The sequence below is a fragment of the Oncorhynchus nerka genome, linkage group LG28 (genome assembly GCF_034236695.1).
Source record: "Oncorhynchus nerka isolate Pitt River linkage group LG28, Oner_Uvic_2.0, whole genome shotgun sequence".
Taxonomy (NCBI): domain Eukaryota; kingdom Metazoa; phylum Chordata; class Actinopteri; order Salmoniformes; family Salmonidae; genus Oncorhynchus; species Oncorhynchus nerka.
Genome location: NC_088423.1, coordinates 28077160 through 28104299, shown reverse-complemented (window position 1 = coordinate 28104299; position 27140 = coordinate 28077160). Strand labels below are relative to the sequence as shown.

The window sequence follows — 27140 nt, the reverse complement described above, 5'->3', positions numbered from 1 at the left end:
TAATAAAAAATCCTACAATGTGATTTTCTGGATTTTTTTTCTAATTTTGTCTGGCATAGTTGAAGTGTACCTGCGATGAAATTACAGGCCTCATCTTTTTAAGTGGGAGAACTTGCACAATTGGTGGCTGACTAAATACTTTTTTTGCCCCACTGTATATTGGTTCCTAACTTCCCTGAAAAGTTGCATATCACGAGGGCTATTCGATGCTAATGGAGAACGCCACAGGATGTTTTTGTGCTGGTCAAGGGCAGACAGGTCTGGAGTGAACCAATGGCTATATCTATTCCTAGTTCTACATGTTTTGAATGGAGCATGCTTATTTAAGATGGCGAGGAAGGCACTTTTAAAGAATAACCAGGCATCCTCTACTGACGGGATGAGGTCAATTTCCTTCTAGGATACCCTGGCCAGGTGGATTAGAAAGGCCTGTTTTAGGGAGCGTTTGACAGTGATCAGGGGTGGTCGTTTGACCGCTGACCCATTACGGATGTAGGCAATGAGGCAGTGCTCGCTGAGATCTTGGTTGAAAACAGCAGAGGTGTATTTGGAGGGCGAGTTAGTTAGGAGGATATATATGAGGGTATCCTCATTTTTTTATTTCACCTTTATTTAACCAGGTAGGCTAGTTGAGAACAAGTTCTCATTTGCAACTGCGACCTGGCCAAGATAAAGCGTAGCAATTCGACACATACAACAACACAGAGTTACACATGGAATAAACAAAACATACAGTCAATAATACAGTAGAACAAAAGAAAACAAAAAGTCTATATACAGTGAGTGCAAATTAGGTAAGTTAAGGAAATAAATAGGCCATGGTGGCGAAGTAATTACAATATAGCAATTAAACACTGGAATGGTAGATCGGCAGAAGATGAATGTGCAGGTAGAGATATTGGGGTGCAAAGGAGCAAAATAAATAAATAAATACCAGTATGGGGATGAGGTAGGTAGATAGCCCACCTGTATACAGCCCATCTATGTACAGGTGCAGTGATCTGTAAGCTGCTCTGACAGCTGGTGCTTAAGGCTAGTGAGGGAGATGTGAGTCTCCAGCTTCAGAGACTTTTGCAATTCGTTCCAGTCATGGGCAGCTGAGAACTAGAAGGAAAGATGACCAAATGAGGAATTGGCTTTGGGGGTGACCATTGAGATATACATGCTAGAGCGCGTGGTACGAGTGGGTGCTGCTATGGTGACCAGTGAGCTGAGATAAGGCGGGGCTTTACCTAACAGGGACTTGTAGATAAGCTGTAGCCAGTGGGTCTGGCGACGAGTATGAAGCGAGGGCCAACCAACAAGAGCGTACAGGTCGCAATTTTGGGTAGTATATGGGGCTTTGGTGACAAAACGGATGGCACTGTGATAGACTGCATCCAGTTTGTTGAGTAGAGTGTTGGAGGCTATTTTATAGATGACATCACCTAAGTCGAGGATCGATTGGATGGTCAGTTTTACGAGGGTATGTTTGGCAGCATGAGTGAAGGATGCTTTGTTGCGAAATAGGAAGCCAATTCTAGATTTAACTTTGGATTGGAGATGCTTAATGTGAGTCTGTAAGGAGAGTTTACAGTCTAACCAGACACCTAGGTATTTGTAGTTGTCCACGTATTCTGAGTCGGAGCCGTCCAGAGTAGTGATGCTGGACGGGCGGGCAGGTGCGGGCAGTGATCGATTGAATAGCATGCATTTAGTTTTACTTGTGTTTAAGAGCAGTTGGAGGCCACGGAAGGATAGTTGTAATGGCATTGAAGCTCATCTGGAGGTTAGTTAACACAGTGTCCAAGGAAGGGCCAGAAGTATACAGAATGGTGCCGTCTGCATGGAGGTGGATCAGAGAATCACCAGCAGCAAGAGCAACATCATTGATGTATACAGAAAAGAGAGTCGGCCCGAGAATTGAATCCTGTGGCACACCCATAAGAGACTGTCAGAGGTCCGGACAACAGTCCCTCCGATTTGACACACTGAACTCTATCAGAGAAGTAGTTGGTAAACCAGGCGAGGCAATCATTTGAGAAACCAAGGCTGTCGAGTCTGCCAATAAGAATGTTGTGATTGACAGAGTCGAAAGCCTTGGCCAGGTCGATGAATACAGCTGCACAGTAATGTCTCTTATCGATGGCAGTTATGATGTCGTTTAGAACCTTGAGCGTAGCTGGGGTGCACCCATGACCAGCTCTGAAACCAGATTGCATAGCTGACCGCGGCAGCTTTCCAATCTTTGGGATTCTCAGACGATGCGAAAGAGAGGTTGAACAGGCTAGTAATAAGGGTTGCAAAAATTTCGGCAGATAATTTTAGAAAGAGAGGGTCGTACCTGGTAGGTTCATTGATAATTTGTGTGAGATTGAGGGCGTCAAGTTTAGATTGTAGGATGGCCGGGGTGTTAAGCATGTCCCAGTTTAGATCACCTAACAGCACGAGCTCATAAGATAGATGGGAGGCAATCAATTCACATATGGTGTTCAGGGCACAGCTGGGGGCAGAGGGTGGTCTATAGCAATGGTAAGAGTCTTCTTTCTGGAAAAGTGATTTTTTTTAAGTAGAAGCTCAAATTGTTTTGGTACAGACCTGGATAGTAAGATATAACTCTGCAGGCTATATCTGCAGTAGATTGCAAAAACGCCTCCTTTGGCAGTTCTATCTTGTCTGAAAATGTTATAGTTAAGGATGGAAATTTCAGAGTTTTTGGTGGTTTTCCTAAACCAGGATTCAGACACGGCTAGGACATCCGGGTTGGCAGAATGTGCTAAAGCAGTCAATAAAGCAAACTTATGGAGTAGGCTTCTAATGTTAACATGCATGAAACCAAGGCTTTTACGGTTACAGAAGTCAACAAAGGAGAGCACCTGGGGATTAGGAGTGGAGCTAGGCACTGCAGGTCCTGGATTAACCTCTACATCACCAGAGGAACAGAGGAGATGTAGGATAAGGGTACGGCTAAAGGCTATAAGAACTGTTCGTCTCGCACTTTTGGAAAAGAGAGTAAAGGGGGCAGATTTCTAGGCACTATAGCATAGATTCAAGGCATAATGTACAGACAAAGATATGGTAGGAAGAGAGTACATTGGAAGTAAACCTAGGCATTGAGTAGTGATGAGAGAGAGATATAGTCTCTAGAGATGTTTAAACCAGGTGATGTCATTGCATATGTGGGAGGTGGAACAACATGGTTGGTTAAGGCATATTGAGCAGGGCTAGAGGCTCTACAGTGAAATAAGACAGTAATCACTAACCAGGACAGTAATGGACAAGGCATAGTGATATTAGGGAGAGGGATGCGTAGCCAAGTGATCGCATGGGTCCAGTGAGTGGTTGGGCTGGCTGGGGACACGGTGATTCAGACAGTTAGCAGGCCGGGGCTAGCAGTTAGCAGGCCGGGGCTAGCAAGCCAGCATAAGGGCCTTACAGGAACGTCGCGATGGGGGAAAGTCTGTTTTTGTCTCCTCGTGTGGTGATGTCGATAGACCAGTTGTGGAATTAGTAGGGTCCCAAGTAGCAGAGGGGTCCAAGTCCAATTGGCAAAATGGGTAGAGTGGTCCAAGAAACTGGCTGAAGGATCAGCTAACAGTCCAATATGCTCTAGATAGCTAGCAGGCCACGGCTAGCAGAATGGGCCTTCAGGGGACGTCGCGCCTGAGGGGCCTGTTGGGAACCTCGGGCAGATTATGTCGGTATTCCAGTCGTGAAGGATCGGTGGTGTTCCATGCCCCGTACCGGCAGTAGCAGGGTCCGGATATTGTAGCTGAGGAGTGGGCTTCAGGAGTGGCCCTGGATGGTTCTAGTATGGGCTAGCTCCAGGCTAGTTGGTGCTAGCTCCAGGACAGAAACGTTAGCCAGGAGTAGTCAACCCAGGTTGCGGTTAGCCTGCTGCGATGATCCAGATGAAAAGGTTCATAGTTTGCGGTAGGAATCCGGGGATATGGAGAGAAAAATAGGTCCGGTATGCTCTGGCTTGAAACGCGTTGTACAAACTGGCGACAGCTTTCCGAGCTAAAGGTTAGCTGATGACCGCTAGCAGTGGTAAGCTGGCTGATAGCTGGTAGCTAGTTAGCTAGCCAGCTTCAGTTGAGGTATTCCAGTTCGGAGGTAAATAGAAATACTTTAGAAAATAACAGATCCACACCACATTGGGTGAGGTGGGTTGCAGGAGAGTATTTTGAAGTTGAGGTTTGGGAAAAATATTAAAAGAATGCAAAGAAAAAGATGTATACATGGGACGAGACAAGACAAAGACGTCTGACTGCTACGCCATCTTGTGTAAAGTGGTCAAAAGAAATGTAACTAGTTATGCTAGACATTTTTTAGACAAATTGATAAGTATCGTATCATTTTTCAATGTCTGTGCATGCTTTTCTCCTCCGAGGAAACCACAGTTGTTTCAAAGGATTTCAAAACTCTTCTGTGGTAGGATACACCTTAGAATCCTGAGGAGGCAATCGAGGAGAGGAGCAAACTCCTTTGTTCACCTATTAACAAATTTACACCCTCCTACATATGGCGACCACTTATCGGAGGAAAGGAGAACAGAGGAGTCGAGGAGAGGACAGACTTTTATCCAACTGAGAAAGGGCAGATTAGACACACACACGGAGCGAGAGACATTCTTTGTCTGTTGATGTTTGGCGGTGATCTGATTTGTCTTTTGGTTGTTCTGCTGTCTTCAACAGTAAATGTGGCACTCTTCCTCCAGAAAGCTGCTTCTTCAGCCTCATCTGCAGCACTGGATCCTTCATGGGTGAGTCTATACTCTTCACTCACATACACTCATACATCATATGCACGTGTCGTGCCCTGTGTGTGTTGGAGTTTGAGTAACAGCTCCAGTCAATGATTCCCAGCTGTGGCTGAGCCCACCCCATAGATACACAGCGCTGGGCATGCCTGTGTGTGTGTGCGGGTGTGTATGTTATACACTATGTCTGGGTGGGCCGGGCGGGCAGCAGGACACATGCCAAGCATAAGAGAGCCATCCCAGCTCTGCATGGGGTGTGTGTGTGTGTGTATGCCTGCGAATGTCTATGGCTGTTTGTGTGTGTGTGTTCACAGTTATACAACGGGCGAGTCTAATCCTGAATGCTGATTGGTTAAAAGTACATTCCAGCCGGTGCCTTTTCCACAAGTTACCACCGGCTAAATCTATGACGTTAAAATGCCTATTTACTCTGTTCCATCTGACTGCGCAATCCACTGTCTCATCAGCCCAGCCAGGGAAGTTATGAACTTGATCTCCACTATATAAAGCATTTAGACATTATCTCACATTTCTTTTAGACTAACATTTAGTTTTCAACAGAGGAGATTTGTATAAACCTCAGTCTGTCTCTGACATTTGCAACTTTGTTTCAATATTCAAATTCGATCTTCAACTATTCCATAGTAATGAACGTGTAGATCGAAATCATGAATTAGCTGGCATCATTTTATTGGTATATACAAAGAAATGTCAATTGAAAAAAAGGTAAAACAAAATGAAGTGTAGCTAGTTTCCAGCTTCAGTTTGAAGTGATTGTGTTAGCTATGTTGTTGGCTAGCTCCTCTGAACAACAGTGCCCTAATGAGAGAGCACATTTTCTATGCCAGGCGAAATTGTGCTTCATTAGCTCATTGTTATTAAGTATCCAAATAAATGTCACTAGAAAACAACTTAGAATAACAACAGTAGCTGCATTTATTTGTCTGCACTGTTCCACGTGACTGTAAATTCGCCGTAGTTGGCTAGCTGGCAAGCAAGGGATAGGAACGCTGACAGCCAGTATGGCAATGGGACATTCATGGGTAGCAACCCTGGGTTTGTTTCGGGACTATAGTATGAATAAATTCATATCAATAACGTTTTTTTACGAAAATCTGTCAATCATTATTTAAGTAGGTTGGTAACCCGTTGTATAAAAGTGATTATGTCCTCGAAGCCGGTGTTTGGAGGATATACTGGCACGGTTTGGTGGGTATCGACTTCATCTCGGGCCTAACAACACCTGTGCCAATCTCCTCCAAACACTGGCTTCTTGGGCATTATCACTTAATTGTGTGTTTCTGTGTCCCTACCCTACTATCACGGGAGAGGAGAACTGATGAGCGCTGCTATTTAAGGTCTGCTGGCTGGCTGTGGCAGCTTTAACATTACATCTTTGAGTGCAGGTCTGTGACCCAAATGACAACCTATTCCCTACATAGTGCTCTACATTTGACCAGGGCCCATAGGGCTCTGGTCAAAAGTAGTACACTAATACTATATTGGGAATAGCCATTTGGGATGTAGCCCAGGACATTTCTCATTCCCGGAGCCTCGATAAGATCTCTCCTTGACTTCGCTCTGACTTGACCTCACAGAGAACACAGATAGCCAATCACGGCATATTGGATAGAAAACAGGGAGAGGGAGCTTTAGATGGTCGGTATAAATTGAAGAAACATTGCTTTTGTTCAGATAAAAGCATCTGGGAAATGCTTCTTTAGAGTATATAGAAGCAGATGCCTTAGCTCATTAGTTTATGGTTCTGATGAAATTTGAGAAACACTTTTGGCATGTCATCTTCAGGGTTACTACAATCTGACCAGCACTGTAATGGTCATCATGTTGTGGTTATGACCACTCTGAGTCTCTGTATGGCCTTGGTTTCTGCTAGTGAGACACACATTTGACTGTGTGGGTGTGTGTGTATATGTGGTGGTGGGGGGAGGTGGGATAGCTGCCAGCTCTCTGTCTGTAGCAGTCCAGTGTGAACCACCTGACACCCAGCAGTGAAAGTCTCTGTGTTGGTCTGGAGCTCTTACTCAACCATGACCCCTGAGCTAGGTCATGCTCTGTCTGAGCTCTACACTCTCTGTGTATGTGGGCATTCGCCTGGACATTTTGAAACAACGTTGAGTATAGATGACTTAGCTTAGTGTAGCCTTTTAAGCCTTTTAACAGTTAACATATTCTTCTTAACATTCTTAAAGTCATCAGTTACATAATCCAGCCATCACACACACACACACACACACACACACACACACACACACACACACACACACACACACACACACACACACACACACCACTGGGTCTGGCTGAAACAATAGGATGTTATTATAGTTGGCTGATGGTGAGCTGAAGACGTGTAGGACTGTGCATAGAACAAGGGCTCAGGGATGGATCACACCCTCTGGTTCAGTCAGTAAACTGACTCCGCAGCAGTCACTATCAGAGTCATACCATACTCTGGTCCATAGGAGTCTGTCTCACCCCTCAGGGCCTTGAGTTAGGCTACACACAGTCCTGACGTTTTTCTGTTCTCCCTGGACCTTAGATCTTATTTATACACCAATGTTACTGATTGGGGATTTTTTTGGACGAAAACATTCGCTGGTTAAAAGTTCAGGATTAAAACCAGCATGCACTGTGGCCCTTGAGGATTGGAGATATCTGGTGTAGGAACTAGGGATAAAGGGAAAGAGGTTGACATTGAGAAACGGAGCTTAAATGTGTAATATGTAACTTTTGTGGCTACCCAACCAAATTCACATAGAAATGTGTCATTCTCATTGAAAGCAAGTCTAAGAAGCGGTGGATCTGTCCTATGTGCGCTATGCTTCCCATTCTTAAGTTTAGTTTTTGCGTCATTTACTTTCGGTTTTGTACACCAGCTTCAAACAGCTGAAAATATAAGATTTTTGGTTATTGAAAAGGTATTTGTGACCCACCACCTATGCAGCATAATAGAAAATTGTATATCGTACTCTGAATGTTTTGGTGCACCTACTGGAGAGGTCTTCTTTGTCTACACCCATTCAACATCGTTCACACCCTCTTAAGCCTTACACGGAACCTAAACTGGCTGCGCGCGTGTGCCATCGTGCATAAATGTATTTTGTCCCCCTACACCAAACGCAATCACGACACGCAGGTTCAAATATCAAAACAAACTGAACCAATGACATTAATTTGGGGACAGGTCGAAAAGCATTAAACATGTATGTCAATTTATCTAGTTAGCTTGCACTTGCAATTTGTCCCATTTAGCTAACTTGTCCTGGGATATAAACATTGAATTGTTATTTTACCTGAAATGCACAAGGTCTTCCACTCCAACAATTAATCCACACATAAAACGGTCAACCAAATCGTTTCTAGTCATCTCTCCTCCTTCCAGGCTTTTTCATCTTTGAACTTGTATGGTGATTGGCATCTACACTTTCATAGTATTACCATGACAACTGGGCAAAACAGTTAGTCTTTCAATCAACCACGTGGGTATAACCATTGAGGAGATGGCACGTGGTTACCTGCTTCTATAAACCAATGAGGAGATGGGAGAGGCAGGACTTGCAGCGCGATCTGCATCAGAAATAGGAATGACTTCTAATTTAGCCCTTGGCAACACAGACGCTCGTTGGCATGCGCGAGGTCCGGTCTGGTCAGCATGTTAGCCCTACTCATCTCTTTAAGGATTCACATGTGAGGCTATGTGCTAAACAGAGTGAATACATTAATGTAGTAAACAACCAAAGATTTCAAGACTAAAAGTGGTGAAAGTAGTAGCAAAATGTAGTAGTGAAAATACACTGTGTCTAGTCCTTGACCCATATCCTTAATCTGACTTTGGTTGTTCTTCACATTACCGTCTTTGGTAAACATACACCATGCATGAATCTGCAGGTAGCTGAAGCTAACCAACTATGGTTCAATGTTAGCTAGCAGGCTAACATTAGGCTATAATTACCCATGCAAATGTTTTTTTAGGTATGAATAATATTACTACACAGATCATACACGTAACGTTATCTAGTGAGCCAGCCAGCTAACAGTAAGCTTTAACTTGCAATGAAAATGACTTTCAGACAAAATTTTAAATGTATAATGGATGATGGATGAACGCTTCTCCCTCTGTCTTGGATGCCATGGTTATCTTTAGTTTGAAGATGTAATCCAGAGATAGGTGTTTTCTCCATCTCCTTGGCTATCATACTTGAATTCCACTGATTTCATAACTCGGTCCTCCAGAAAGTGGAGAGCAACACTTATGCAGATCTACAACGCAATATATAATAAATAATTTTAAAAAGCCTCGTTAAGACAGGATTAATGACCAGCTCAAATAGACAGAAGAGTGCTATATGGCAGACCAATCCGAATGAATCTCCCGGCATGTCCAGCCCACTCATTATCTCAGCCAATTATGGCTAGCGGGAATGGCTAGCGTCTTTTTCTGTGGCTAAACCAACTAGACTCGTAATTTAACAATTGTATTCATATTTACAGATGGCATACAAGTTTGTTATTAAAGCACATGAAAGTTCACATGTTCCAGAAGGCATTTCTGCCAAAAAACTTATTTTGATTTAAAAAAAGAAGGTTAAGTTCATGGCTCTCCTGCGAAGTAGTGACCCAGTACGCCTAGTTTCCTGAAACAATTCACATGTAGATAAAAAAAAAAGGAAAAAACATTCAAATGACTATTGTAGCTGGAAACGGCTGATAAAAAAAAATGGAATGTCTACATAGGCGTCTACAATGTCTACATCAGCAACCATCGCCTCTTGTGTTCCAATGGAACGTTGTTAGCTAATCCAAGTTTATCATTTTTAAAAGGCTAATTGATCATTAGAAAACCATTTTGCAATTATGTTAGCACAGCTGAAAACTGTTGTCCTGATTAAAGAAGTAATACAACTGGTCTTCTTTAGACTAGTTGAGTATCTGGAGCATCAGCATTTGTGGGTTCGATTACAGGCTCAAATTGGCCAGAAACTAAGAACTTTCTTCTGAATCTTTATTCTTGTTCTTGAAATTTAGGCTGTTCCATGCGAGAAATTTCCAAGAAACTGAAGAACTGGTACAACACTGTGAACTACTCCCTTCATAGAACAATGCAAACTGTATCTCACCAGAATAGAAAGAGGAGTGGGAGGCCTCGATGCACAACTGAGCAAGAGGACAAGTACATTAATGTCTAGTTTGAGAAACAGACACTTCACAAGTCCTCAACTGGCAGCTTCATTTAATAGTACCCGCAAAACATCAGTTTCAACGTCAACAGTGAAGAGGCGATTCCGGGAAGCTGGCCTTCTAGGCAGAGTTCCTCTGTCCAGTGTCTGTTATTTTGCCCATCTTAATCTTTTATTTTGATTGGCCAGTCTGAGATATGGCTTTTTCTTTGCAACTCTGCCCAGAAGGCCAGCATCCCGGAGTCACCTCTTCACTGTTGACGTTGAAACTGATGGATCCTGGATCCTAGACTTCCTGACAGACCGTCCCCTGGTGGTAAGGGTAGGTAACAACACATCCGCCAAACTGATCCTCAACACGTGGGCCCCTCAGGGGTGCGTGCTCAGTCCCCTTCTGTACTCCCTGTTCACTCAACACCATCATTAAGTCTGCTGATGACACAACAGTGATAGGCCTGATCACCGACGATGAGACAGCCTATATGGAGGAGGTCAGAGACCTGACTGTGTGGTACAACCTCTCCCTCAACGTGATCAAGACAAAGGAGATGATTGTGGATTACAGAAAAAGGAGGACCGAGCACGCCCCCATTCTCATTGACGGGGCTGTAGTGGAGCAGGTTGAGAGCTTCGAGTTCCTTGGCGTCCACATCACCAACAAACTAACATGGTCCAAGCACACCAAGACAGTTGTGAAGATGGCATGACAAAACAGGTTTTCAGCTGCACCATTAAGAGCATCCTGGCGGTTGCATCACTGCCTGGTATGGCAACTGCTCGGCCTCCTACCGCAAGGCACGACAGAGGGTAGTGCGTATGGCCCAGTACATCACCGGGGCCAAGCTTCCTGACATGCAGGACCTCTATACCAGGCGTTGTCAGAGGAAGGCCCCAAAGATTGTCAAAGACTCCAGCCACCCCAGTCATGGACGGTTCTCTCTGCTACTGTATGGCAAGCGGTACTGGAGTGCCAAGTCTAGGTCCAAGAGGCTTCTAAACAGCTTCTACCCCAAGCCATAATACTCCTCTAATCAAATGGCTATCCAGACTATTTAACTTAGACTGGATAGACTTATCATCTATGCATCTATGCATAGCCACTTTAATAACCCTACCTGCATAATTACCTCAACTACCTCGACATCGGTACCCCCGCACATTGACACACTGACCCTGAACCGGTACCCTTGCATATAGCACCGCTCTTGTTACTCTCTTACTTTAAAAAAAAGTATTTTCTTAAAACTGCATTGTTGGTTAAGGGTGTGTAAGTAAGCATTTCACTGTTGTATTCGGCGCATGTGACATACAATTTGATTTGTGTATAGGTTGATGAGGGAAAAAATTAATTGAATCATTTTTAGAATAATGCAGTTGCGTAACAAAATTTGGAAAAAGTCAAGGGCTCTGAATACTTTCCGAATGCACTGTATACTTCCATATTTGTCTTCAGACGAGTCTTATGAGGCTAGTGGGCATCCTAGAGCAAGACAATCAACATTTACGTGTTCGTGGGAGACTCACCATTCCATAGAGGGTCAAATTAGTGTTTTGCCCAAACTAACTCAAACTAGGGCTGGTCGATATGTCCTAAAAATCATATCTCAATGTTTTTCAAACGTTTAGGCTATTCACGATATATATCTAGATTTTTCTAAATAAGCTGTGTTGCACAATTTAAGGTCAATACACTGCATGTGAAATTATACCTATGCTAAATATAAGCCTTCCACAACCATAAGACCCACTAATAATTGAATTATTTTGTCAAAATAGTTTAACCTGCTATTTTGCAAAAATCACTGATCTGGCTTTAAAGTCTGCTTATGAAAATTATGTTTTTGCTACAAATTGTACCAGAACCATGCACAATGCACATTCACTAATAATTAACAACTTCTTATAGCAGGCGTTGTAGAAAATTAACACTAGTCTCATAAACAATCTCTCAAGCACAAGCCCACATGCTAGTGAGTAGCCAGCTAATCATTATATTTAAAGTCTAGCCAACTTGGATCTATTTGCTTGCGAACAAGGAAGAAAAGTTATGAATACACCCTCATGTCTGTCTCCAACTGTTTGAGCAACATAGCCTGTTCACTTTAAGATATTGAAATCAAGTAGCCTACCTGGTTAAGAACATACATATTTCTCAGAATGAGAACAAGTTGCCCATTCCTGATATAAATTCCAATTTTTATGCTCTTTGCCCATTTATGAAGCACATACTAGACAACTAGTAAACCATTTGGGATATTACAACAACAACGAAAAGAGTGCCTTTTGTGTCCCTTTGATATTTTAAGTTGAAATTGTTAACCAATATTGCATTTCAAAAGCCTGTTATATTAAATGCAGTGCCTTTTAATATAGACCACATGGAGAATTCATTTGTTTTAATATGAATAAAGACTTCTTCATTTTGACATGTCCCTCTGTGCAAACTCTGTGAAATCTATGAAGATTTTAACCTACTTAACCCCAACATTTCTCCTAGTTTCACCATAATCCTAGTTATGTTGTTGCTTTGACAGTCATTTCTGAAGATGATTTATTTCATGAGATTAGCGATTCACTTACGTTTGTCCCTCATTTTAAAGTCAAGCCTGTTACGTGAACTGAACTCTTGTTTTAATGTGGTGAAACTATTCCTTTAAAAAAAATTTTTTTCCAAAGAAACATTGAACATTTAATAGTAAAAGCAGTGTAAAAGCATGTGTGCTGGTCCTACTCTTTTGGCAAATTTTGTGGTGGAAAACTGAGTGGGTCGAGGTTAACACGTCAACACTGTTACCCATAGGACAGGCTAGAAATGTTTTAACAATGACAATTATTTTGTGCCGCTTGCTTTCAACTGCCATTCACTGTTGCAGACAACAAGCTTTCATGTATGGCGCTTTTAAGATGAAGTCGTCAACCATGTTACCTTAATTGCCACTACTATAGGCTAGTCTTTTTTATGATGAGAACTTGTTTTTTCTGAATTTGAAAATGTGCTCTTTATGACAGAATGTTCAATTGTTATGAAATGAAACTGTAACGTAGACGCAGGGAGTCAGGAAGCAGGTGCAGTTAGTGAGTTCTATAATAATGAACATGGAACGGTACAAACCAAGAGAAATGCCTGACATGGAAACATAAACAATACTACCTGATGACTGATAACAAAAGAGTTCTATATAAAGGGTAAGTAATCAAGGGAGTAATGAAGTCCAGGTGTGACTAATGATGAGACACAGGTGTGCATAATGATGGTTGTGCAGGTGTGCATAACGATGGGTTGCCAGGACCGGTGGTTAGTAGACCACCGGAGCGGGAACCGGGAGTAGATGTGACATGAAAGTTTTTTGGGGCCAAGTTACACCTCGCGAAAGGCACCGAATTGATGGAAGGACCCTACTGCAAACAACAAACACAGGTTCTTTCCCTCTTTGAAATAATTGTACATGCGATAGAACAGCAGAATATGAGCTGTTTTGATTTTTTACTACACTGTTCAATGCACCTCAGCTCAATTTCGACCACAAAACAAAGGTGCTGGGGCAGACAGTGGCGCGGATTCCATCTTGAAGGCAGTCTCAAGTTAGGATATGGTACTGCAGAGCAGGTTTCTTCTTCTTGCCACCTTAATCCTATTGAGCTACAACTACTTAGATACCCCTGGTATGACATTCTCTACCCTATCCCAAAATGTCAACCGCCTGTCTGCAGGCTACTACACTCCAGTAATATCACCAGTTTTAACAAGGCAGTAAACACACTGGCAGTGTTTGGGTGTAAATGCATTGTTTCCTGCCAATTACTACTCATAAATACACAGCATGCGGTCAAGCCAAATAACACGTGTTTGTATGTGCATTTGACAACCCAGAGAATTTCCTGACCCATTTAACTGAGGTGTGTTGGGACTGATTTAGATATATTTGTGTGTGTGCGTGTGTGTTAGGGCTGCACGATTTATAGAAAAAAATCTAATATTTATTTTTTTCAATTCTACAATGAGATCATAGGAATGAATTCATACTGTGCTAACTGAATACAAAACCAAATGAAACAAATATTTTCCAACATGTTTTATTGAACCTTTTAACATAAAAATAATGTCTACCACCTTCTGGGTATTCAACCATGTTTAATTATTTTATTGACTGCCCCTAAAGTCAAATAATATAACTTAAATGATGTCACTAAGTAATAACCAAACTTACATTTGCTTCATTTAGGGTTAACTCTTCTTGAACTGCACTGTTGGTTAAGTAAGCACTTCATGGTCTCAAGTCTAAACTTGTTGTATTCAGCGCATGTGAAAAATAAAGTTTGATTTGATATGTTTAAACTGGGGCTGGAAAATACAACAGTAACAAAGTTGTGAAAGGTTGTGCAAATTCTGTAAAATAAATAACAGCCGCTGACATTGTAGTGCTGCAGTAGAGTGGTTTCATCACGGTAGCACAGTCAAAGATCGATTTCTAGCCATTAATCTAATATTAATCATAGATTTTAAACCAAAAACGTTCTGTTTGTCATAGTGTCATAGACAGACAAAATGAATATGAGATGAAAGGCAAGTTCCTAATGAGTTCAGGAAGCCCTGTGCACATTTTTTCTAACACTAAACATACAAATATGTATTTACAGTTATAAGGAGGGTGAAATCTTTATAGTCATTTTATAAGTTGATTATGCTATATTTAGAAAGTATATAAGTCATTTCAAGCCTTATTCATACAGTTTTGTTGAATAGGTAATGCATCATATAATTCTTTAAATATTTGTATCATATTTGTGCTGTGTACTTCGAAAGTGACTATACCTTTGCAATTTACCAGAAAGGTGAGATTTTAACCTTTCTTTGAGTGTGCAGCATTACTAAACTCAGCAGGACCCTGTCTTTCAAAGATAATTCATAAAATCCAAATAACTTCACAGATTTTCATTGTAAAGGGTTTTAACACTGTTTCCAATTTTTCTTCAATGAACCATAAACAATTGATGAACATGCACCTGTGGAACGGTCGTGAAGACACTAACGGCTTACAGACGGTAGGCAATTAAGGTCACAGTTATGAAAACTTAGGACACTAAAGAGGCCTTTCTACTGACTCACCAAAAGAAAGATGCCCAGGGTCCCTGCTCATCTGCGTGAATTTAGGCATGCTGCAAGGAGGCATGAGGACTGCAGATGTGGCCAGGGCAATAAATGGCAATGTCCGTACTGTGAGACAGGGAGACAGGACGGACAGCTGATTGTCCTCGCAGTCGCAGACCACGTGTAACAACACCTGCACAGGATCGGTACATCTAAACATCACACCTGCGGGACAGGTACAGGATGGCAACAACAACTGCCTGAGTTACACCAGGAACACACAATCCCTCCATCAGTGGTCAGACTGTCCGCAATAAGCTGAGAGAGGCTGGACTGAGGGCTTGTAGGCCTGTTGTAAGACAGGTCCTCACCAGACATCACCGACAACAATGTCGCCTATGGGCACAAACCCACTGTCACTGGACCAGACAGGACTGACGAGTTGCGGTTTTGTCTCACCAGGGGTGATGGCTGGATTTCCATTCAAGAAATTGTCTGTGATGTACTCAGATCCAGACATATTGCGGAGATCAAACTAACGTCCGTGGGCGTGGTGTAGCATTTCGCCAGAGCAAGGAGTTTGGGTAGCCAGGCAAAGCTAGTGTAGCCAATATCAGGCAAGGGTAATGGCTAAAGCAAATTTATTGTAACTAGTGATTTTCACTGTAAATGTACAACTAGGCCTACGGCATTAACGTCTACATTTCTATTAACAAAAACAATTACTCTGACAAAAACTGAATATTTTGAACATCCCAAGTCCCAACCTCGACAGACAAGATTCAAATTCTCGCTAAAGTTTCCAACCACAAGCATAAACTAGCTAGCCTGAACTGAATCCGTTCGTCTCCACTCAACTCGCAGCTACGCGGCATACTTCATCAATTTTGGCAAGACACAAGGCGAGACACAAGGCGAGACACAAGGCGAGACACAAGGCAAGACACAAGGCGAGACCCAAATGCAGACACAAGAAGCAGATGGTTGAGTTACGATATTTATTCATCCAAGGGGTAGGCAAAAGGTAGGTTGGGGACAGGCGAGAGTTCATAAACCGGGTCAGAGTCCAAACAGTACAAGTCAATAGGCAGGCTTGAAGACAGGACAGGCAGAGTGGTCAGGCAGGCGGGTTTGGCGTCAGGACAGGCAAGGGTCGAAACCAGGAGGACTAGAACCAAAAGAGACTGGGGAAAAAATAGAAGCAAGGAAAACCGCTGGTTGACTTGACAAACAAGACTAACTGGCACAGAGAGACAGGAAAAACAGGGATATATACACCGGGGATCATAAGCGACACCTGGAGGGGGTGGTGACGATCACAAGGACAGGAAAAACAGATCAAGGTGTGACATTTGTTTGTATAGCCTCTCCCGCCAAAGAAAGGAGAAAATCACATTCTCTTGTGATATGGGTATTGCACATGTCAATATCACAATTTAGATTGGGATTTGATTAATTGTGCAGCCCTGGTGTGTGTGTTTGTGTCAAATCTATATGTGTTTATTTGAAGTGTGAGGCGTGGTGTGACTTACGGTGGAAAATAAGGCTTTGTCAGAGCCAAAATATCTGGGTCTGGGTCAAAGCCATGGCTCAGTTTCCCCCTCTCTTTCCTGAGTTCAGAGAGAACCAGTGTGAGGAACAGGCACATGCTGTTCTGTGGTGGGGGCACATTTACTTTAATTTGGCATTAGCGGTTGGAAATGTCCATAGCCATGTCCCATTGCAAGGCCAGTGTCGTATTCATTAGGACACACCATTGCAAACATAACACCCTTCCCGTTTCAGGCCAATTTTTCTTCCAGCTAGTGAACCTTGTTCAGAGATTCTATGTCCTTCCATGGTAACATGGAGGTCATTGCAGGCGCTAACTCATCAATTGCTTTAGTTAGTACACATCCTGAATCTGCATTGTAATCTATTATGGGATGACGGGTATTCTCAGAAGGACACTGTTGCTATTGGAAACGACACTAAATGTAGTATCAGATAGGTTCAGCCATTTTAGAGAGAAATGTATTTTGTTATCAAACATCAACATGTTTCTTCATTAAAAGCCTACATTAGGGTCAAGCACTAACATTTTAACTAGCTAGCTAACCGTTTTTATTTGAAACAACAAGAGATGGCAGTGGCTTGCAGACTGTAGAAGATGGCAGATGCTCAGTAAATTCTTTCCCCAATGGTTTATTTCAAGGTGGACTATCCCTGTAGACTGCAACTTCATGTGGCCTAAGCTTAGCGGTTGACTGTTAATTTACATAAACACGTTTAGCATCTCCTCCACTCATACAAGCTGAATACAAGCCGCTACATAAAAATAAAAAAAAGTTTAAATCAATACACCATCACAATAAATCCATTATTTATTTTAGTCTGGTCTAAAGAAACATGATATGAAGAAAATCTATTTCAGAAGAACAGAATAGGAGTTGGCCTACTGTACAGTGCATTCGGAAAGTATTCAGACCCCTTGACTTTTTACACATTTTGTTACGTTACGGCCTTATTCTTAAACGGATGAATGGATTTTCCTCATCAATCTACACACCATAATCTTCCCCATAATGGCAAAGCAAAAACAGGTTTTTAGATAAAAATATATATATATTTACGAAATAAATGTAATATTACATTTACATACGTATTCAGACCCTTTACTCAGTACTTTGTTGAAGCACCTTTGGCAGCGATTAAAGCCTTGAGTCTTTTTGGGTATGATGCTACAAGCTTGGCACACCTGTATTTGTAAAGTTTATTCTCTGCAGATCCTCAAGATTTGTCAGGATGGATGTGGAGCGTCACTGCACAGATATTTTCAGGTCTCCAGAGATTTTCGATCAGGTTCAAGTTGCTCTGTTCATCTTTCCCTCGATCCTGACTAGTCTCCCAGTCCCTGCCGCTGAAAAACACCCCCACAGCATGATGCTGCCACCACCATGCTTCACCGTAAGGATGGTGCCAGGTTTCCTCCACACATGACGCTTGGCGTTCAGGCCAAAGAGTTCAATCTTGGTTTCATCAGACCAGAGAATCGTATTGTGTAACGACACAATCATAATTTTAATTAAGTTTATTGCATAAACTAATATGCATATGGCTGTTTTGAGTTAATCATCACCTTAGAAAGCTGTCCATTTCGTTGTGTTAGTCTTTGAAACAACATCCACAACAACCATGTTTTACACTTAGTTTCAACCGGCTGTTGAACTTTCTTCAAATTGATCATCACAGTGACCTGCATTTTAAAAGCACATACTGTTTTGATGATGAGTGTTTGATGTGATCCGCTACAAGACCATGGTGCTTGCCTACGGAGCTGTGAGGGGAACGGCACCTCAGTACCTCCAGGCTCTGATCAGGCCCTACACCCAAACAAGGGCACTGCGTTCATCCACCTCTGGCCTGCTCGCCTCCCTACCACTGAGGAAGTACAGTTCCCGCTCAGCCCAGTCAAAACTGTTCGCTGCTCTGGCCCCCCAATGGTGGAACAAACTCCCTCACGACGCCAGGACAGCGGAGTCCATCACCACCTTCCGGAGACACCTGAAACCCCACCTCTTTAAGGAATACCTAGGATAGGATAAAGTAATCCTTCTCACCCCCTTAAAAGATTTAGATGCACTATTGTAAAGTGGCTGTTCCACTGGATGTCATAAGGTGAATGCACCAATTTGTAAGTCGCTCTGGATAAGAGCGTCTGCTAAATGACTTAAATGTAAATGTAAAATGTGATTTTATATGCATTTGCATTGATGTCAGAGTGGTTAGAGGGACAATAGAGCCCTGAGTACCAGGCCATTAGGACCTGATGGTAGTTAGCAATTTGGCTACTACCAAAGCATGTCCAGAGTGCATAAGAGGAGAATACCGTTACTCAGCGGTTACATGGAATTTTACACTGCGTTCATGGTGGTAATACGGTCACCGCAACAGCTCAAGGAAGGTGCGCATGAGACAGGATCGGACACAGGATGTGACCTGTTAGACTTACACCTGCCTCTGTGGATGACAGTGGAAGATCTTCCACCCAGAGTTGTCAATAGGCGAACTAAAATGTTTTGTTTTGTTGTTTTAAGAGCGTCTTTGAGATTCTTTTTGTAATGAAAAGCCCTATATAAATGAAATATATTGTTACTATTGAAGGCTTCAATACTGAAACTTGTTTTTATTCAGAATCAGCCAAACCCTATTGACCAGGACAGTTGGCTAGACAGCCAGCCATTCTGACATGCAACATGGAGACACTATAATCCAATGCAGTAAACGCCAATTAGCTCTCTTCCTCCTTCTCTCAAAGAGATTCACTATGTTAAAGCAAAACCAGAACACCAAGACAAGAGGGATCATTTCCTATTCCTACTAACCCTGGAGACAAGGGAGTGAGTTTTCCATGCTTGTAACTCACTTCTCCGAAATGACTTGGGTGTGCTAAACACACACACACACACACACACACACGCACACACACACACAATGAAACCATTTATTTTCTTCTTACCACTGTCTGTCTGTGTCTCTTCAGCTGAATGCCCCCCTGCAGGGGAACTCTAGCTAGCTGCTTTTGCTGTTCATTCATAACATCACTCTTCCCCTAGGCTCATGTTTACTATCAGAATTCAACTTTTTCTCCCCCTCCTTCCGTCCCATAGTGTGTGTTTATTTTGTCTGCACAATGAATATAATTATATGTATCTCTCTCTCTCTCCCTCTCCATAGTGATTGTGATAGTCCTCCTGCGTTATGCCCATGTGATAGAGAAGCATCAGAACTGTGTATTGAACACAGCGGGCCTTTCCACTGGCTGGATCTGTGCTGCAGGACTCATCATGGTCGGCAACTTCCAGGTACGTACAGTTCATTCAGAAATAATTCACACTCATTGCCATTTTCCACATTTACCACATAATGTCAAAGTGGAATTATATTTTTAATTAAAAATATATATATTTAAAATGTAAAAGCTGAAATGTCTTGAGTCAATAAGTAGTCAACCCTATGCTATGGCAAGCCTAAATAAGTTCAGGAGTGAAAATGTGCTTAACAAGTCACATAAAAAGTTGTTGACTCACTCTGTGTGCAATAATAGCGTTTAACATGAATGACTACCTCATCTCTGTACCCCACACATACCTGTAAGGTCCCTCAGTTGAGCAGTGAATTTCAAACACAGATTCGACCACAAAGACCAGGGAGTTTTTCCAATGCCTCACAAAGAAGGGCACCTATTGGTAAGTAGGTAAAAAAAAAGCAGACATTGAATATCCCTTTGAGCATGTCGAAGTTATTAATTACACTTTGGATGGTGTATCAATACACCCAGTCAATACAGGCGTCCTTCAACTCAGTTGCCGGAGAGGAAGGAAACCGCTCAGGGATTTCAACATGAGGCCAATGGTGACTTTAAAATAGTTCGAGTTTAATGGCTGTGATAGGAGAAAACAGAGGATGGATCGACAACATTGTATTTAGTCCACAATACTAACCTAAATGACAGAGTGAATAGAAGGAAGCCTTGTACAGAATACAAATATTCAAAAACATGCATCCTGTTTTCAATAATGCCCTAAAGTAAAACTGCAAAAAATGTGGCAAAGGAATTACCTTTATGTCCTGGATGCATCATGTTATCAGTATGCTTGTCATCGGCAAGGACTAGGGAGTTTTTTTTTAAATATAAAAATAAATGGAATAGAGTTAAGCACAGGCAAATTCCTAGAGGAAAACCTGGTTCAGTCTGCTTTCCAAAAGACACTGGGAGATTAATTCACCTTTCAGCAGGACAATAACCTAAAACACAAGGCCAAATATACACATGAGTTGCTTACCAAGATGACATGGAATGTTCCTGAGTGGTCTAGTTACAGCTTTGACTTACATCAGATTGAAAATGTATGTCAAGGTTTGAAAGAGCTTGAAGAATCCAGGTGTGCAATGCTCTTAGAGACATACCCAGAAAGACTCACAGCTGTAATCGCTGCCATAAGGGATTCTAACTTATTGACTTAGGGGTGTGAATACTTATGTAAATCAGTTATTTCTGTATCTCATTTACAATAAATGTGCAAAAATGTCTAAAAACATGTTTTCACTTTGTCATTATGGGGTACTGTGTGTAGATGGGTAACGCGAAATCGATTTATTAAATTTTGAATTCGGGCTGTAACACAACAAAATGTGGAATAAGTTAAGGGGTATGAATACTTTCTGAAGGCAAGAGAACACGGTTCGACACCCGTGATTCACAAACGTTTTTCCAGTTTTACACCAGGTACATACGTTCAGCAACGCAACATTGTTTCACAACTGCACATGGTTGTTTGACATAGCACAAGGTAGTTCAGCAATGCAACACTGTTCCACAACTACAGTACATTTGGAAAGTATTAAGTTATGTTACAGCCTTATTCTAAAATGGATTAAGTTGTTTTTACCCCTCATCAATCTACACACAATACCCCATAATGACAAAGCAAAACCAATTTTTTTAAATGTCAGATTTACTTACATATTCAGACCATTTACTCAGTACTTTTTTGAAGCACCTTTGGCAGTGATTACAGCCTCGAGTCTTCTTGGGTATGACACTACAAGCTTGGCACACCTGTATTTGGGGAGTTTCTCCCATTCTTCTCTGCAGATCCACTCAAGCTCTGTCAGGATGCAGGGGGAGCGTCGCTGCACAGCTATTTACAGGTCTCTCTAGAGCCGTTAGATCGGGTTCAAGTCCGGGCTCTGGCTGGGCCACTTAAGGACATTCAGAGACTTGTCCCGAAGCCACTCCTGCATTGTCTTGGCTGTGTGCTTGTGGTCGTTGTCCTGTTGAAAGGTGAACCTTCGCTGCAATCTGAGGTCCTGAGCGCTCTGGAGTAGGTTTTTAGCAAGGATCTCTCTGTACTTTGCTCCGTTCATCTTTCCCTCAAACCTGACTAGTCTCCCAGTCCCTTCCGCTGAAAAACATCTCGACAGCATGATGTTGCCACCACCAAACTTCACAGTAGGGATGATGCCAGGTTTCCTCCAGACGTAACGCTTGGCATTCAGGCCAAATAGTTCAATCTTGGTTTCATCTGACCAGATAATCTTGTTCCTCATGGTCTGAGAGTATTTAGGTGCCTTTTGGCAAACACCAAGCGGGGAGTGGCTTCCATCTGGCCACTCTACCATAAAGGCCTGACTGGAGGAGTGCTGAGAGAAGGTTGTCCTTCTGGAAACCTCTCCCATCTCCACAGAGGAACTCTGGAGCTCTGTCAGAGTGACCATCAGGTTCTTGATCACCTCCCTGACTAAGGCCCTTCTCCCCCGATTGCTCAGTTTGGCCGGGCGGCCAGCTCTAGGAAGAGTCTTGGTGGTTCCAAACTTCTTCCATTTAAGAATGATGGAGGCCACTGTGTTCTTGGGGACCTTCAATGGTACCCTTCCCTGTATCTGTAACTTGACACAATCATGTCTCGGAGCTCTACGGACAATTCTTTAAACCTCATGTCTTGGTTTTTGCTTTGACATGTACTGTCAACTGTGCGACCTTATATAGACAGGTGTTTGCCTTTCCAAATCATGTCCAATTAATTGAATTTACCACAGGTAGACTCCAATCAAGTAGTAGAAACATCTCAAGGACGATCAATGGAAACAGGATGCGCCTGAGCTCTATTTCGAGTCTCATAGCAAAGGGTCTAATAAGTAATGTATTTATGTTTTGTTTTTGTTTTTTTGCAAACATTTCTAAAAACCTGTTTTCACTTGATCATTATGGGGTATTGTGTGTAGATTGATGAGAAATTCTTTTTTACTTAATCAATTTAAAAATAAGGCTGTAAAGTAACACAATGTGGAAAAGTCAAGGGGTTTGAATACTTCCCGAATGCAATGTATTTCACAAACATTTTACAACGGTTTCACATAACACAATGGTTTCATTGCACCACATGAGAGGCTCTAGGCTAGGTCATCCATAATAGAAATAGTTTGACAGTCGATTCACGCCTCCAAAGGTGGTCTCAAGTTGAGTTTAGTCCAGTTTTTCACATCTGTTGTGTAGGTCTCAATATGCATCAGGAGAAATTTGTGGTGGAAACATCCTGGCTTGGCACCAATGTGCCCTCTAAGCTGCACGTTTGCGCATCCACACACCTCCTCCAGGACTGCCTCGCTGATGCCAGGCCGCGCAGAGACGCGAGAGATTGAACTTCACTGAGTTCGCCCCATTTGTTTGCACTATATACACTACATGAGTATGTAAAAGTATGTCGATATCTGCTCGTCGACCATCTCATTCCAAAATAATGGGCATTAATATGGAGTTAGTCCCCCCTTTGCTGCTATAACATCCTCCACTCTTCTGGGAAAGCTTTTCACTAGATGTTGGAACATTGCTGCAGAGATTTGGTTCCATTCAACCACGAGCATTAGTGAGGTTGGGCGATTAGGCCTGATGCCTGGCTCACAGTCGGCTTTTCAATTAATTGCAAACAAAAAGCTATAGAAATCAAAAGGTATTTCAAAAGGTATTACTGGTTTTGTTGGTAGGGCTACATTATGCTGAAATAGCCACAATTGCCTATTGGCTACTGTCTAAAACTATAAGGGTACAGCCTCATTGTTCACTGTAAACGTGCGCCAGAAGTTGCACAAAATTCTCACAACGTTCAAATTTCCACCCACAAGACCTAACATTTGCTCAGTGCCCCCAAAAATTAGAGGGAACATTGCTTGGCACAATCTTGTATTTTCAGTAGTTCAGTGCCCCCCCGCCCTCGTCCGCTGCTCCCTCTGACTGGTACATTCCAGATCTGCTTCATGTTGTAGTTATGGACGTCTTACATACCGGAACACACACACACACACACACTGTGGTATTTGGTTGTTCAGGACTGAGTTTCTGCAAGTTTAAATATTTAGAACCTTGGCTCAGTGCCTGGACTTTAAGCTGTGTGCATATCTCTGTGTATTTTTAAAATTTCATTTAACCTTTATTTAACTAGGCAAGTCAGTAAAGAACAAATTCTTATTTAGAATGCATGGTACTGGGGCATCCATTTTTGGTACTATAGGAGGGTTGCCATAGAGATTAGGATGGGGGTCTTAAAAACATTGTTGTTCAGTACATTAGGCCTTGGCGGCTGTCATAGCAACAGTTTTGCTATGTTGAGGGATTATCGGCAAAGGCCAATATCGGCCCGATACTCTATATCTGTATTCCCAGTCGTGAAGTCCATAGGTTAAGGCCCAATAAACTCTGTTTTAAAGTCACCATTGACCTCATGGTGAAATCCCTGTTCAGTTTTCTTCCTCTCCTGCAACTGAGTTAGGAAAGACACCTGTATCTTTGTCGTAACTGGGTGCATGCAAAGTGTAATTAATCATTTCACCATGCTCAAAGAGTTATTTAATGTCTGCAATTTTTTCTTATATATTTTTACCCATCTACAATAGGTGCTCTTCTTTGGGAGGCATTGGAAAACCTCCCTGGTCTTTGTGGGGTACAGAGATGAAGTAGTCATAAAAAAATGATGTTAAACACTATTATTGCTGTAACGGTTTTCTTCTGGTGAAAGAGAGGCGGACCAAAATGCAGCGTGGTTATTTTTGTACAACTTTAATAAAGATGAAAATACAACAATCTACAAAACAAGAACCGTAAAAAAAACGAAACAGTCCTATCTGGTGCCACAAACACAAAGACAGGAACAATCACCCACAAAACCCAACACAAAACAGGCTACCTAAATATGGTTCCCAATCAGAGACAATGACTAACACCTGCCTCTGATTGAGAACCATATCAGGCCAAACATAGAAATAGACAAACCAGACACACAACATAGAATGCCCACCTAGGTCACGTCCTGACCAACACTAAAACAAGGAAAACACACAAGAACGATGGTCAGAACGTGACAATTGCACACAAAGTGAGTCCATGCAACTTATTTTTGTGACTTGTTAAACACATTTTAACTCCTGAACTTGTTTAGGCGTGCCATAACAAATAGGTTGAATACTTATTGACAGCTTTACATTTTTTATTAATTTGCAAACATTTCTAAAAACACAATTCCACTTTGACATTATGGGGTATTGTGTGTAGGCCGGTGACACAAAATCAAAATTTCATCAATTATATATATTTTTCTTCCTGATCGTAGGAAATGATAATACTAATAATAATAATAATACTACTCTCGTAATCATCCATGATCACATTACATTAGACACGTGCATTGAGTAGATGGAGTGATGCTTACTATATATGCAAATGTTGTTGATCAGTACGCTAATTTATTTTACCTTTATTTAACCAGGCAAGTCAGTTAAGAACAAATTCTTACTTTCAATGATGGCCTAGGAACAGTGGGTTAACTGCCTTGTTCAGGGGCAGAACAACAGATTTTTACCTTGTCGGCTCAGGGATTCGATCTTGCAACCTTTCGGTTACTATTCCAACGCTCTAACCACTAGGCTACCTGCTGCCCCAAATGGAAGGCATCTGTCATCTGTAGCACCATAGACTCCACTGATCAGTCAAAACAAGCTCAATAATCAATGCACCCACACACTCCTGTTGATTTATGCATTCACCTGGGTTTGCCTGTATTGTGAGTAGGCCTATGCCATCTTAAACTGGGTCAAATATCAAGACATTTACCATTCAAATACAATTATTACCATTATGTTGTTATGTAGTTACATTGTTAAAAACAGTTATATTTATTGTTTGATTTTATAATGTATGCATTATAATGCATACATGGCTGTTTCTGGGAAATGTATTAATAAAAATGTTCTCATTTAATGATATTAAATATCTGCAAAAATATTGGCCATCGGTCTCTTAGACCCCTGAAAATCAATATCGGCATCGGCCTTAAAAAATACATATTGGTCGTTCTCTAGCTCCTGGTGTTCTGGGCTCCTGGTGTTCTGGGCTCCTGGTGTTCTGGGCTCCTGGTGTTCTGGGCTCCTGGTGTTCTGGGCTCCTGGTGTTCTGGGCTCCTGGTGCTCTGAGCTCCTGGTGTTCTGGGCTCCTGGTGTTCTGGGCTCCTGGTGTTCTGAGCTCCTGGTGTTCTGGGCTCCTGGTGCTCTGAGCTCTTGGTGTTCTGGGCTCCTGGTGCACTGAGCTCCTGGTGTTCTGGGCTCTTGGTGCTCTGGGCTCCTGGTGTTCTGAGCTCCTGGTGTTCTGAGCTCCTGGTGTTCTGGGCTCCTGGTGTTCTGGGCTCCTGGTGTTCTGAGCTCCTGGTGTTCTGGGCTCCTGGTGTTCTGAGCTCCTGGTGTTCTGGACTCCTGGTGTTCTGGGCTCCTGGTGTTCTGGGCTCCCTGTCCCGTGGTGTGTTTTTGTAGAAGGAAGTGGTGTGTGTATGTGTGTGTGTGTGTACAGGATGTTTCTACCCTGAATGCCAGACAGGGACTCTTTATAAAAAAAACTGGTGTGGGGAAGAGAGGAGCAAAGCTGCCACCTTCCCTGCTCCCCTGATTCTCGTTAGCCTCTTTGTGGTGTGTGTGTTTGTGTGCCAAAACAAAAGTAAGAACATGGAGTTGCATCTGTGACTCCCTCCTTTTCTTTCTCCCTCTATCTTTCTATTTCTCCTTTCCTCTGGGGCCTCTCTGCCCTCAGCTCATTTGGTGGAAAACCGAGGGGGGATTTTTTTGCGGGAAGTGAGTCATCACGGCTCGTACCCTGTGTGTGTGTCTAACATCCAGGACTGTGTGCACATGTGTCACAGACCCCATCTGTACCCAATCAGAGACCGTCTGTAACCTTCTGTACTCAGTTCAATTCTATAAAACGTTCTTCATCAAACAAATGTGCTGGACCTAAATACACGTTTAGATGCATTGCATACATATAGACATACAATATTTAACATTCATATAGGCTACACACTAGTAGACAATTTTGAAGCAGTGAAAATATAATGGGCAGTTCTGTCAGATGGCACAGTAGCACAAACAGTACTAAGATGAAAGCCTCACAGGCAGTGGTTGAAAAAGTACCCAATTGTCAACAACAAAAGAAGTTAAGATACCTTAGTAGAAAATGACTCCGGTACAAGGGAAAGTCACCCAGTAAAATACTACTTGAGTAAAAGTCTAAATCTATTCCATTTTATATAGA

General features: G+C 42.3%; 1 pseudogene; it reads left to right on the top strand.

Moving 5' to 3' along the window:
• LOC115113081 (transmembrane protein 150A-like) overlaps positions 1-27140 on the top strand; it is an 86866-nt pseudogene that overhangs the window by 47508 nt on the left and 12218 nt on the right.